The sequence below is a fragment of the Schistocerca serialis genome, chromosome 8, assembly GCF_023864345.2.
Source record: "Schistocerca serialis cubense isolate TAMUIC-IGC-003099 chromosome 8, iqSchSeri2.2, whole genome shotgun sequence".
NCBI classification, from domain to species: Eukaryota; Metazoa; Arthropoda; class Insecta; order Orthoptera; family Acrididae; genus Schistocerca; species Schistocerca serialis.
Window position 1 is genome coordinate 348,790,232 of NC_064645.1, and position 15,000 is coordinate 348,805,231.

At 51.0% G+C, this 15,000-nt stretch overlaps 2 non-coding genes and 1 pseudogene across 2 annotated transcripts; all 3 read left to right on the forward strand.

Moving 5' to 3' along the window:
- The first annotated feature begins 3,385 nt into the window (after nt 1–3,385).
- LOC126417736 (small subunit ribosomal RNA) lies at nt 3,386–5,294 on the forward strand. Its single transcript, XR_007575800.1, has one exon. It is a non-coding gene; the product is annotated as a small subunit ribosomal RNA (ribosomal RNA).
- Nucleotides 5,295–5,645: 351 nt separating this feature from the next.
- On the forward strand, nt 5,646–5,800 carry LOC126417477 (5.8S ribosomal RNA). The gene has a single exon (XR_007575594.1). It is a non-coding gene; the product is annotated as a 5.8S ribosomal RNA (ribosomal RNA).
- Nucleotides 5,801–5,988: 188 nt separating this feature from the next.
- LOC126417826 (large subunit ribosomal RNA) lies at nt 5,989–8,956 on the forward strand (annotated as a pseudogene).
- The last annotated feature ends 6,044 nt before the right edge of the window (nt 8,957–15,000 follow it).

Genomic DNA, 15,000 nt, shown 5'->3' on the forward strand with positions numbered 1-15,000 from the left:
TATCAACGAACCTGCCGCCCCCCCCCCCAAATACACCTTTCCCTACAACAATGTGTACCTTAACCTAAGCTATATTGTACCTTAACTTAAGCTATATCGTACCTTAACCTAACCGACATTGCGCCTTAACCTAACCTACGTTGTACCTTAACCTAACCTACGTTGTACCTTAACCTAACCTACGTTGTACCTTAACCTAACCTACGTTGTACCTTAACCTAACCTACGTTGTACCTTAACCTAACCTACGTTGTACCTTAACCTAACCTACGTTGTACCTTAACCTAACCTACGTTGTACCTTAACCTAACCTACGTTGTACCTTAACCTAACCTACGTTGTACCTTAACCTAACCTACGTTGTACCTTAACCTAACCTACGTTGTACCTTAACCTAACCTACGTTGTACCTTAACCTAACCTACGTTGTACCTTAACCTAACCTACGTTGTACCTTAACCTAACCTACGTTGTACCTTAACCTAACCTACGTTGTGCCTTAACCTAACCCATGTTGTGCCTTAACCTAACCCATGTTGTGCCTTAACCTAACCCATGTTGTGCCTTAACCTAACCCATGTTGTGCCTTAACCTAACCCATGTTGTGCCTTAACCTAACCCATGTTGTGCCTTAACCTAACCCATGTTGTGCCTTAACCTAACCCATGTTGTGCCTTAACCTAACCCATGTTGTGCCTTAACCTAACCCATGTTGTGCCTTAACCTAACCCATGTTGTGCCTTAACCTAACCCATGTTGTGCCTTAACCTAACCCATATTGTGCCTTAACCTAACCCATATTGTGCCTTAACCTAACCCATATTGTACCTTAACCTAACCCATATTGTACCTTAACCTAACCCATATTGTACCTTAACCTAACCCATATTGTACCTTAACCTAACCCATGTTGTGCCTTAACGTAACCCATGTTGTGCCTTAACGTAACCCAATTTGTGCCTTAACGTAACCCAATTTGTGCCTTAACGTAACCCATGTTGTGCCTTAACGTAACCCAATTTGTGCCTTAACGTAACCCAATTTGTGCCTTAACGTAACCCAATTTGTGCCTTAACGTAACCCAATTTGTGCCTTAACGTAACCCAATTTGTGCCTTAACGTAACCCATGTTGTGCCTTAACGTAACCCATGTTGTGCCTTAACGTAACCCATGTTGTGCCTTAACGTAACCCATGTTGTGCCTTAACGTAACCCATGTTGTGCCTTAACGTAACCTAATTTGTGCCTTAACGTAACCTAATTTGTGCCTTAACGTAACCTAATTTGTGCCTTAACGTAACCTAATTTGTGCCTTAACGTAACCTAATTTGTGCCTTAACGTAACCCATGTTGTGCCTTAACGTAACCCATGTTGTGCCTTAACGTAACCCATGTTGTGCCTTAACGTAACCCATGTTGTGCCTTAACGTAACCCATGTTGTGCCTTAACATAACCTAATTTGCGCTTTAACGTAACCCATGTTGTGCCTTAACCTAACCTATATTGCGCCTCAACCTAACCTATATTGCGCCTCAACATAACCTATATTGCGCCTTAACCTGACGCACGTTGTCGCTGAACCTGCTCTGTAATTGTTATGCAACTCGTTAAATTAGTGTAGTGTTGCCTAACCGCAACCCTCGCAATATAGTTCGCTATTCGCACTGCCCGGTCCCCTGTGTATCGCGTCATGTTAAACACCTTGCAGGTGTTGCTGACTTTCCACATGCTCCTGCTATACACTCTAATGTGGATAGCAGCAGGACGTACATGCCCCCCCCCTTCCCCCCTGCCTTCGCAAGCTGGTCGTTGAGAAGTTTGCATGTTCAATGCCCTTCGCATGCCGACGTACTCAGCCTACGTTGTGGTACGGCCTGTCACCTGTCCGCCGATGTACGCAAAACCCACAAACTGTACTGCACATTGGTCCGTATGTACTGAATGATACATCGTGGCACATGTGTGACCGTACGACGACTGCGCCTAGCAACGGCAGACCATACAGTCCAAATATTGTGCACGCAGCTACGTGTCGTCTCCCTATAAGAGCTGGATTGCAGTGTGGTACGCCATTCAGACGTGTGGGAGGAACGGACGCCCTGGATGGCGATCAGCATGAGCAGTCTGTTGATGTGGTGGAGCGTGTATTCGGACGTAGTCGTCTCTTCTCACACACCGTGATAGCATGTTGCACCGCGTTCCACATCTGCGACATCCTGCAGAGGCCGGCTGACAGTCGTTCGCGCAATGGACACCGCATACGTACGGGGGCTACCTTCCACGTGTTCTCGAGGCGTGCACATGTTGTTGCGTCTATGTGGGCAGACGTAGTGTGTTGTGACACCTGACACAGGCATGCAATACTCGTTGCAAATGGCGATGGACGTCTACGTTTGCTGGTGACGTTACGCAAATGAACAACAGGTAACCCGTTGTGGTGCGGTTGTTCTCGCTAGAGGTGAATCAGTGTTGGCGACGATCGGTCGAGCTATTAACCGGTTGTTTCAGGGATACCCACCATGCCCACGAACGTGAAAGGGGACCCACCATGCCCACGAACGTGAAAGGGGATCTGGGTGTGAGGCGATACGCGGCGGTGGCTGGGTGGGACCGTCCCCGGCCGGTGAGGGGGGGCCGCCCGGCGTGCTGGCAGCGCGGTGCGTGGGCGCACGCGCTACAGCCGGCTGGTGGGGGCGGCCAGTGGCAGGCGCGCCGGCCGACGGACGCGGCAGGCGGCGCAGCTGCGCGCCGGCGCCCCCTGCTCGCGGCGCCTTGCGGCCAAAGTAGGTCCTCGCGGGCCCGGTGCGAAGCGCGGTGGCCATCTGCAGTGTGCTGGTCCGATTGAGGACTGTGTGCGCTGAGGATGCGCCGCCGCTCGGCGCTCGGCGCCGCGACGCCGTCTGCTGCTCGGTCGCCCCAGCGGTTCTCGCAGGTGGTTTGTATCGCAGCTGTGCGGACGTGTTGGCGCGTGCGCTGTGCTGGGAGAGTTCGCTTCGGCACCCAAGTGGGGCTTTTGTCCTTCTGTGGCGCTGGCGTTGGAGCTGCCGGTCACCGTAGGTGGCGCGTGTTGTCTCCCGCCGGCAATGCCACGACAGCACGCTCCCGGGCCTCTGTCGGCAGCGGCAAGCTCAGTTGGGAGCACGGGTGGTCGCACCTAAAGCGTCTACTCGCCTAACTCCGGGCGATTGCGCCTCTCTCGAACCCGACCAAGTACTTAGGACGGCGCTGCGCGCCGCCGGGACCTGAGAGGGTTTCGAGGTGTGTTGTGCAGGGGAGCTCAGCCTCCTCCTGTTTGCAGAATAATTGAGCGGACGCTTGCGTGTTCGCGCGGGCCCCCGGGACACACTCCCGGGCGGCCGGCTGCTCAGCTCTAGTTGACGCAGCTCCCTGGTTGATCCTGCCAGTAGTCATATGCTTGTCTCAAAGATTAAGCCATGCATGTCTCAGTACAAGCCGCATTAAGGTGAAACCGCGAATGGCTCATTAAATCAGTTATGGTTCCTTAGATCGTACCCACGTTACTTGGATAACTGTGGTAATTCTAGAGCTAATACATGCAAACAGAGTCCCGACCAGAGATGGAAGGGACGCTTTTATTAGATCAAAACCAATCGGTCGGCTCGTCCGGTCCGTTTGCCTTGGTGACTCTGAATAACTTTGGGCTGATCGCACGGTCCTCGTACCGGCGACGCATCTTTCAAATGTCTGCCTTATCAACTGTCGATGGTAGGTTCTGCGCCTACCATGGTTGTAACGGGTAACGGGGAATCAGGGTTCGATTCCGGAGAGGGAGCCTGAGAAACGGCTACCACATCCAAGGAAGGCAGCAGGCGCGCAAATTACCCACTCCCGGCACGGGGAGGTAGTGACGAAAAATAACGATACGGGACTCATCCGAGGCCCCGTAATCGGAATGAGTACACTTTAAATCCTTTAACGAGTATCTATTGGAGGGCAAGTCTGGTGCCAGCAGCCGCGGTAATTCCAGCTCCAATAGCGTATATTAAAGTTGTTGCGGTTAAAAAGCTCGTAGTTGGATTTGTGTCCCACGCTGTTGGTTCACCGCCCGTCGGTGTTTAACTGGCATGTATCGTGGGACGTCCTGCCGGTGGGGCGAGCCGAAGGCGTGCGACCGCCTCGTGCGTGCTCGTGCGTCCCGAGGCGGACCCCGTTGAAATCCTACCAGGGTGCTCTTTATTGAGTGTCTCGGTGGGCCGGCACGTTTACTTTGAACAAATTAGAGTGCTTAAAGCAGGCAAGCCCGCCTGAATACTGTGTGCATGGAATAATGGAATAGGACCTCGGTTCTATTTTGTTGGTTTTCGGAACCCGAGGTAATGATTAATAGGGACAGGCGGGGGCATTCGTATTGCGACGTTAGAGGTGAAATTCTTGGATCGTCGCAAGACGAACAGAAGCGAAAGCATTTGCCAAGTATGTTTTCATTAATCAAGAACGAAAGTTAGAGGTTCGAAGGCGATCAGGTACCGCCCTAGTTCTAACCATAAACGATGCCAGCCAGCGATCCGCCGCAGTTCCTCCGATGACTCGGCGGGCAGCCTCCGGGAAACCAAAGCTTTTGGGTTCCGGGGGAAGTATGGTTGCAAAGCTGAAACTTAAAGGAATTGACGGAAGGGCACCACCAGGAGTGGAGCCTGCGGCTTAATTTGACTCAACACGGGAAACCTCACCAGGCCCGGACACCGGAAGGATTGACAGATTGATAGCTCTTTCTTGATTCGGTGGGTGGTGGTGCATGGCCGTTCTTAGTTGGTGGAGCGATTTGTCTGGTTAATTCCGATAACGAACGAGACTCTAGCCTGCTAACTAGTCGCGTGACATCCTTCGTGCTGTCAGCGATTACTTTTCTTCTTAGAGGGACAGGCGGCTTCTAGCCGCACGAGATTGAGCAATAACAGGTCTGTGATGCCCTTAGATGTTCTGGGCCGCACGCGCGCTACACTGAAGGAATCAGCGTGTCTTCCTAGGCCGAAAGGTCGGGGTAACCCGCTGAACCTCCTTCGTGCTAGGGATTGGGGCTTGCAATTGTTCCCCATGAACGAGGAATTCCCAGTAAGCGCGAGTCATAAGCTCGCGTTGATTACGTCCCTGCCCTTTGTACACACCGCCCGTCGCTACTACCGATTGAATGATTTAGTGAGGTCTTCGGACTGGTACGCGGCATTGACTCTGTCGTTGCCGATGCTACCGGAAAGATGACCAAACTTGATCATTTAGAGGAAGTAAAAGTCGTAACAAGGTTTCCGTAGGTGAACCTGCGGAAGGATCATTACCGACTAGACTGCATGTCTTTCGATGTGCGTGTCGTGTCGCGCAACACGCTACCTGTACGGCTTGCAGTAGCTGTGCGCCGCGTGCGGAACCACGCGTTCGTCTCAAAACTAACGGCAATGTTGTGTGGTACGAGCGCTGAAGCGCTGGAGCGGCTGGCCTGCGGCACCTGGCGCCTGGCGCCGGTTTTGAATGACTTTCGCCCGAGTGCCTGTCCGCTCCGGTGTGGAGCCGTACGACGCCCATCGGCCGTGAGGCCGTTGGACACTGAACGCTGGAACAGGGGCCGCCACACGCCTCAGTCCCGCCTATGCAACTGTCTTGAAAGAGATAGTGGAAACTACGAAAAGATCACCCAGGACGGTGGATCACTCGGCTCGTGGGTCGATGAAGAACGCAGCAAATTGCGCGTCGACATGTGAACTGCAGGACACATGAACATCGACGTTTCGAACGCACATTGCGGTCCATGGATTCCGTTCCCGGGCCACGTCTGGCTGAGGGTCGGCTACGTATACTGAAGCGCGCGGCGTTTGCCCCGCTTCGCAGACCTGGGAGTGTCGTGGCCGCCTGTGGGGCCGGCCGCGTCTCCTTAAACGTGCGATGCGCGCCCGTCGCCTGGCGGTTCGCATACCGGTACTTACTCGGTAGCGTGCACAGCCGGCTGGCGGTGTGGCGTGCGACACCTCGTACAACGACCTCAGAGCAGGCGAGACTACCCGCTGAATTTAAGCATATTACTAAGCGGAGGAAAAGAAACTAACAAGGATTCCCCCAGTAGCGGCGAGCGAACAGGGAAGAGTCCAGCACCGAACCCCGCAGGCTGCCGCCTGTCGTGGCATGTGGTGTTTGGGAGGGTCCACTACCCCGACGCCTCGCGCCGAGCCCAAGTCCAACTTGAATGAGGCCACGGCCCGTAGAGGGTGCCAGGCCCGTAGCGGCCGGTGCGAGCGTCGGCGGGACCTCTCCTTCGAGTCGGGTTGCTTGAGAGTGCAGCTCCAAGTGGGTGGTAAACTCCATCTGAGACTAAATATGACCACGAGACCGATAGCGAACAAGTACCGTGAGGGAAAGTTGAAAAGAACTCTGAAGAGAGAGTTCAAAAGTACGTGAAACCGTTCTGGGGTAAACGTGAGAAGTCCGAAAGGTCGAACGGGTGAGATTCACGCCCATCCGGCCACTGGCCTCCGCCCTCGGCAGATGGGGCCGGCCGCCCGCGCGGAGCAATCCGCGGCGGGGTCGTGTCCGGTTGCCTTTCCACTCGCCGCGGGGTGGGGCCGTTCCGGTGTGCGGTGGGCCGCACTTCTCCCCTAGTAGGACGTCGCGACCCGCTGGGTGCCGGCCTACGGCCCGGGTGCGCAGCCTGTCCTTCCGCGGGCCTCGGTTCGCGTCTGTTGGGCAGAGCCCCGGTGTCCTGGCTGGCTGCCCGGCGGTATATCTGGAGGAGTCGATTCGCCCCTTTGGGCGCTCGGGCTCCCGGCAAGCGCGCGCGGTTCTTCCCGGATGACGGACCTACCTGGCCCGGCCCCGGACCCGCGCCGCTGTTGGCTCGGGATGCTCTCGGGCGGAATAATCGCTCCCGTCAGCGGCGTTTCAGCTTTGGACAATTTCACGACCCGTCTTGAAACACGGACCAAGGAGTCTAACATGTGCGCGAGTCATTGGGCTGTACGAAACCTAAAGGCGTAATGAAAGTGAAGGTCTCGCCTTGCGCGGGCCGAGGGAGGATGGGGCTTCCCCGCCCTTCACGGGGCGGCGGCCTCCGCACTCCCGGGGCGTCTCGTCCTCATTGCGAGGTGAGGCGCACCTAGAGCGTACACGTTGGGACCCGAAAGATGGTGAACTATGCCTGGCCAGGACGAAGTCAGGGGAAACCCTGATGGAGGTCCGTAGCGATTCTGACGTGCAAATCGATCGTCGGAGCTGGGTATAGGGGCGAAAGACTAATCGAACCATCTAGTAGCTGGTTCCCTCCGAAGTTTCCCTCAGGATAGCTGGTGCTCGTACGAGTCTCATCCGGTAAAGCGAATGATTAGAGGCCTTGGGGCCGAAACGACCTCAACCTATTCTCAAACTTTAAATGGGTGAGATCTCCGGCTTGCTTGATATGCTGAAGCCGCGAGCAAACGACTCGGATCGGAGTGCCAAGTGGGCCACTTTTGGTAAGCAGAACTGGCGCTGTGGGATGAACCAAACGCCGAGTTAAGGCGCCCGAATCGACGCTCATGGGAAACCATGAAAGGCGTTGGTTGCTTAAGACAGCAGGACGGTGGCCATGGAAGTCGGAATCCGCTAAGGAGTGTGTAACAACTCACCTGCCGAAGCAACTAGCCCTGAAAATGGATGGCGCTGAAGCGTCGTGCCTATACTCGGCCGTCAGTCTGGCAGTCATGGCCGGTCCTTGCGGCCGGCCGCGAAGCCCTGACGAGTAGGAGGGTCGCGGCGGTGGGCGCAGAAGGGTCTGGGCGTGAGCCTGCCTGGAGCCGCCGTCGGTGCAGATCTTGGTGGTAGTAGCAAATACTCCAGCGAGGCCCTGGAGGGCTGACGCGGAGAAGGGTTTCGTGTGAACAGCCGTTGCACACGAGTCAGTCGATCCTAAGCCCTAGGAGAAATCCGATGTTGATGGGGGCCGTCATAGCATGATGCACTTTGTGCTGGCCCCCGTTGGGCGAAAGGGAATCCGGTTCCTATTCCGGAACCCGGCAGCGGAACCGATACAAGTCGGGCCCCTCTTTTAGAGATGCTCGTCGGGGTAACCCAAAAGGACCCGGAGACGCCGTCGGGAGATCGGGGAAGAGTTTTCTTTTCTGCATGAGCGTTCGAGTTCCCTGGAATCCTCTAGCAGGGAGATAGGGTTTGGAACGCGAAGAGCACCGCAGTTGCGGCGGTGTCCCGATCTTCCCCTCGGACCTTGAAAATCCGGGAGAGGGCCACGTGGAGGTGTCGCGCCGGTTCGTACCCATATCCGCAGCAGGTCTCCAAGGTGAAGAGCCTCTAGTCGATAGAATAATGTAGGTAAGGGAAGTCGGCAAATTGGATCCGTAACTTCGGGATAAGGATTGGCTCTGAGGATCGGGGCGTGTCGGGCTTGGTCGGGAAGTGGGTCAGCGCTAACGTGCCGGGCCTGGGCGAGGTGAGTGCCGTAGGGGTGCCGGTAAGTGCGGGCGTTTAGCGCGGGCGTGGTCTGCTCTCGCCGTTGGTCGGCCTCGTGCTGGCCGGCGGTGCAGGATGCGCGCGCCTGCGCGGCGTTCGCGCCCCGGTGCTTCAACCTGCGTGCAGGATCCGAGCTCGGTCCCGTGCCTTGGCCTCCCACGGATCTTCCTTGCTGCGAGGCCGCGTCCGCCTTAGCGTGCTCCTCCGGGGGCGCGCGGGTGCGCGGATTCTCTTCGGCCGCCATTCAACGATCAACTCAGAACTGGCACGGACTGGGGGAATCCGACTGTCTAATTAAAACAAAGCATTGCGATGGCCCTAGCGGGTGTTGACGCAATGTGATTTCTGCCCAGTGCTCTGAATGTCAACGTGAAGAAATTCAAGCAAGCGCGGGTAAACGGCGGGAGTAACTATGACTCTCTTAAGGTAGCCAAATGCCTCGTCATCTAATTAGTGACGCGCATGAATGGATTAACGAGATTCCCGCTGTCCCGCTGTCCCGCGTCGCGTGCGGTCGTGCGTCGCGTGCGCTCCCGTTCTCTCGTCGTTTTGGGTGGGTAAAACGTGTGCGATCGACCTGAAATTTGGCACACAGCTTTGTGTTGTGCCACTACGAACCGTGTAGAAAAATATTCGGTGTTGCTTTAACCGTTTGTGAATTATCGTGACATTTGCCAAATTTTTAAATTTACGTGTGTTTCGTAGTACTTAAGGAGTTTGTGGTGTTTGTGAAGTGCTTCGCCGACGCAGACCACATCGAGCTACGTCGCTGGTGCATCCCCTGCCTCGTTAAACAGGTATTTTTATCAGTTTTTTCAAAAAGTCGATGTTTTTCTAATCTCATTATGTACGTCAATCTCGTTATTTCTTCCCACCTGAGTGGTACTGAAGGGGCGCAGTAACCGTATTTCGATTTATAATACACAGTAAAGTGGTCCACTGTGCCTAGAAACGGCTTTGTTGGTGGTCGTGTGCTGCCCTTTGTCTGCCACGCGTCTTCGCGGGCTCCGCGTGTGTTGAGAAATCCGTTGCCATCCGTCCACTGCCAGTCTTTATCTAGGTTCCAAGCACACAGCTGTATTCGTGAGGTCTTCCTCTATCGAATAGTGCCTAAAAAAGTGTGTCTCCCATTGTTAGTTTAAAAGTTACAAGCAATCGTAGCGTAGAATGCGTGGTGACCACGTGGTGACCGGAAGTTGCCTATAATATCCTAATAACCGGCTGTTGGAGAAAATTTAAGACCACCAGTTCGTAGACGTCCTCATGCTCTGTAAGATGATGTAGAAAAATTAGGGTATTTCATTCATATTTTAGCTGTTATATCTGTTTTCCCTACGTCCGCGCACACGCGTCGCCGATCAGGCGCGCTCGCCGCTCCGCGTCTGTCCAGCAGTGTAAATAAGGGCTAGCGCCTTCTCGTTCAGAGAACTGAGCATGAGAGCCGTATAGATAGCTTAATCCCCTCGCAAATGGAGTACTTAACCACATACTTTCCTTTCACGGATTAAGAAATAACCTCATTTTTCCGTCACAATCCGCAGTTCCTGCGCGTCTCAGAAAATTGCCACCTACCATTGAAATGCTAAGGCTCAGGTAAATTCTAAGTGCGCTGTTTTCCTGTCTGACTGCTACCTTTTCGATTCCCAACGAGAAAAGGCTAGGCTAGGCTAGTAGATTAGATACTGCTCGTGCAGTATATATTGTTGCTTCTGTTTTGGATGTGTCCACTGTATTCTTGTAGGTTGTATCACTCTGTCTCATAATATGTCTTCAGTGTAGCTAGTTATTTGTTAGGTTAGGAACTACACTTGCGGAAGTAAAGTCGTGGGTGCCGCACAGCCTGCGAGAGAGCGCAAAATGTAGGTGAGAAAGTGAAGAGCTCCAAGCGATCACCCAAGCTTCTAAAACTCTGTGGTGCTTTATACTCGTATGCTACTTGATATGATGGCAATAAATTTATTACTTGTGTGTTAGGTTAGAAAATTTAGTCCCAAAAAGGTAGTTGTGTGTGTTGCGTGACAGGCGGACGCGCGTATCCTTTCAAGGACAGAAAAAACTAGGTTATATGTTTCTCCCTCAAAATGTGCCCTTACTCTCTTACTTGTCTGTTAGGTTAGGAATTATCTTCGAATAAGTAAAGACGTGTGTCACGTAGCTTGCGAACAAGTGCAAACTTGGGTGAGAAGGAGAGCTACAAGCATTTCTCCAAGTTCACAACAGCCATTTTTTTCATACTATTCTTGTAGGCCATTGTTTTCCTTTTAACATCATGTCCATATGTTATTATTAGTGTATTGTTAGTGTGATCATTATTAGTGTGTTAGGTTAGGAAAATTTGCAGCAAGGTGCATATATTATCCTACTAGGGTATACGTTTCTGTTTCAAAGTGTGCCCTTACTCTCTTACTTGTTTGTTAGGTTAAGAATTACCTTCGCATAAGTAAAGACATGTGTGTCACATAGCTTGTGAGGAAGTGCAAACTTAAGTGAGGAAAAGGAGAGCTACAAGCAGTTCTTTAAGTCCACAGCCCGTTTTTAATATTATTCTTGTAGGCTATTGTTTTTCTTTAACATCAATTCATAGGTTCCTTATTAGCGTATTATTAGTGTGCTCATTATCAGTGTGTTAGGTTAGGGAAATGTGCTGCAGGGTTAAGTCCTGACTGACGATCGCGTGTGTAGGCCCTGCTAGGCTCGTTATCCAGGGATAGTGGTAGACTTGCCCACAGAAAACTGAGCTCTCCATAGTGATCGCCCCAAAATGGGGCCTACTAAGGACACTGTAGGGGCTGCAAGTCAACTTGGACGAAACTCGGTTGTTCCTGGTGACAAGGACAACTCAGCGTCATGTACTGACCTTCAGACAATGGAAAACATAAGAGAGGAGATGGAAGCCTTCTTGTTTAATGAAGTAAATAAAATAAACAATGCCCAGAAGAAGTTTATCCTAGGAAAACTTTCAGTGTATGAACAGATACTGAAGAAGTATGAGATGGAGGTTCTTGAACTTAAAACAGAGTTGCGATGTGTGACGGCCCCCCAAACAGGAACACCGCCACTGGTTGAGAGCTATGCCAACAAGGCGGCTGCAAAACCTTCAGCACCCAAACAGCAGCTGATGAAACCGCAACAGCCTAAAGTCCTAATGATAAAACCGGCAGAAGGAGTCAAGAAAACTGAGAAGGAACTTGAAGAAACAGTAAAGAACCTTGTTGCAACATCACTGAAAGACGTGCGTATTTCCAAATGCAGGTCAATAAAGGACAAAGGTATTGTTATTGAAGTCCCTAATGATCAGGATGTCGAGAAAATAAGGAAGTGCGAAGACATCTCACAATCAGGCATCACTGTCTCTGATCAAAAAAAAAGATCCCCAAAGATTATAATCTTTGATGTAAACAGAAATACAAGTGAAGATGAACTCAAAATGGAACTGTTTGAGAGAAATCTCTCCAGGATGAATGTGACGCAGGAAGACGTTATGGATGGCGTAAGAGTGTTGTTCAAGACTGGCCCAAGAAACCGTGAGGAAGCAAACATTGTACTGGAAGTCTCACCAAAACTCTGGAGCAAAATAGTACAATATGGTAGGGTCTACATAAACTGCAATTCGCACAGGGTACAAAACTACAGCAATATAAGCAGGTGCTACAAGTGCCAAGGTCATGGCCACACAGCAGCAAAGTGCAAGAATTCAGAAACAATTTGTGGCCACTGTGCAGCACCAGGACATACTTTTAAGGAGTGCTCAAAGAAGGATCAACCAGCCCAATGTGCAAACTGTAAGCGGGCTAAGAAGGCACACACCCACGCAGTGACAGAGAAATCTTGCCCTGAATACAATAGAATAAAGGCCATAATACATAGCACAATTGACTATGGCATGTAATAATAATGCAGAAGTACAACCTGGAAGAAGACCACAGACAGATACACAAGAAAATGCGATAAGGATCCTTCAAATAAATGGGCAAAGAGCAAAAATCGTCCCAGATCAATTGGCACAGCGAATCAGCGAAGAAAATATAGATGTGCTATTGATCCAGGAACCCTACTGCGTAAATAACAAAGTATTTGGGTACCCACCAAACTTCCAGCTGATCTACAGCCCCAAAGGCGAAGCACCCAAGGCAGCAATAGCAGTTAAGTCACAGACAGTAACAGCTTTGCAGATGACAAACTTCTGCAACATGCACATAGCTGCTGCCAACCTAAATGGAGCCTTTGGTGAGATCTACATTGCCAGCATATATTGCCAATATGGATCACCCATAGACCTTTTTCTCCATCAACTGGAGATTATCCTCGACAAACTCCCAGGAAAACCAATTATTATAGGGATGGACACAAATGCGAACTCACCAATCTGGCACAGCTCAACGATGGATGCAGCGGGTAGAACGCTTGAGGACTTCATTTCACAACACGGGCTGATAATAATGAATGAGAGGTCAGAGCTAACTACATTCTCTGGCCCAAATGGGGAGAGCAATATTGACATCACACTCTGCACACCTCCAGCTGCCAAAGCGGTGTGCAAGTGGATGGTTCATGAAGAGTGGACGTCAAGTGACCACAGGGCCATAACATACGAATTCGTTGCACCTCAAAGAGCGAGAGCTACTGTGGAACTTGTCACCTACAACACAAGCTTCGCAAAGTGGCCCACCTTTGACCAGCATCTCATCAGGTCCACAGCCCACTGGCCACAAAGCCAAAATGTAGGAGTTAATGAAATGATCACAAGGCTACAGGCAGCAATCCACGAGAGCTGTAGCCGATCAATGAGAAAGAGGACACAGGTGCAAAATCCAGTACCATGGTGGAATGCAACACTTACTAACCTGCGACGTGACACCATTTCAGCACGACGAAGTCTGCAACGAGCACGTAAAAATAATAATGAACCAGACATAGAAGTAGCAAAACAAACCTACAGTAGAGTGAAAAATAACTACAATAAGGAAATTGCTAAGGCCAAAGAGGAGACCTGGAAGAAATGGGTCAGTGACTGCGATCAGAATGATCCTTGGGCCATAGTGAGAAGGATAATTCGGCCAAAACATGGAACAGAAAACGTGCTAAGTAACATAAAAACAAAGAACCAGACTCCTACTATGACTTGGGAGGAGACTGTACAGTCATTACTACAGAGCCTGCTTCCTGATGACAACCCAGAACAGGACACAGATGGCCAACATGCTGTGAAAACAGACAACAACAGCTATGACAATGTGGACCTTGACCCAGAATTCACACTAGAAGAAATAGGGGCAGCAATAAAGGCTTGCAAACCAGGGAAGGCTACAGGCCCTGATGGTATTGATGATGCTATAATAAAAAGAGTTTGGCGCACCAGTCCCCATCTTCTCTCAGATTTATACAATAAATGTCTGCAGGAAAGAAGAGTCCCAGATACGTGGAAGGAGGGAAATGTCTGCATATTGCTGAAATCACTAGACAAACCTAGGGATGAGCCTAAATCCTACCGTCCAATATGCCTTCTGTCTATCTTAGGGAAAATTCTGGAAAGGTTAGTAGTCAGTCGTCTAGAAAAACGCTATGACGATTCAAATATCAAGGCCCACAACCAGTTCGGGTTTCGAAAAGGCGCATCGACAGAAATGGCTATTAGGCAAGTGTTGGGTAGTGTGGATTGTGAGGAGAAGTATGTGGTAGTAATATTTGTAGATATAGCAGGGGCCTTCGATAACTTATGGTGGCCTAGTGTTATGAGGCGTCTGAGAGCAATCCAGTGCCCACGTAATTTGTATGACTTAATGGCAGATTACTTTAAAAACCGGAAGGTTATGGTCCAAAATAGGGCTGGCAGTGTAGAAAAATTGATCACAAAGGGTTGCCCACAAGGCTCTATTTGCGGTCCTTTCCTGTGGAATCTCGTCTTTGATGAGATTGTGATTGAAAAAGAAGACGAGCAATGGACAAAAGTTGCATATGCGGATGACCTGGCAATCATCATTAAGGGTCAGAGCAGGAAACAGATAGAGGACAGAGCAAAAATCGCGCTGGGTGAGGTAAGCAGATGGACCACCGAAAACAAGCTAGGGATATCCAAACAAAAGACGGTTGCCATGACCATCAAGGGTAGATTTGACAGTCACAGACCACCAACAATTCCTTTCGAGGGAGGAAATATCAAGTTCGTTGCAGAGTTTACATATCTCGGTGTAACTCTGGATGAAAGACTCTGGTTCACACCTCACATGAGGAACATCCAGAATAGATTAAGTGCTGTCTCAGGTTCCCTCTTGAGGGTAACTAGAACGGAGTGGGGTCTGCAGAAAAAGTCTTTAAGGGTAATCTATCAGGGCTTGTGCCTCTCTGTTTGCAGATATGGTGCAGCTGCATGGGCAGACCGGACGAAGCACCGATATGTCCAACGTATAATTGAGTCAATTCAGAGGCCATTTCTGTTACAGATGACCAGAGCTTGTAGGACTGTATCGACGGAGGCCTTGCAAGTACTAACAGGATGTATGCCACTCGACCTGGAGATAGTGAAAGCAGCCTTGCTGTACTATACTCGACATGGT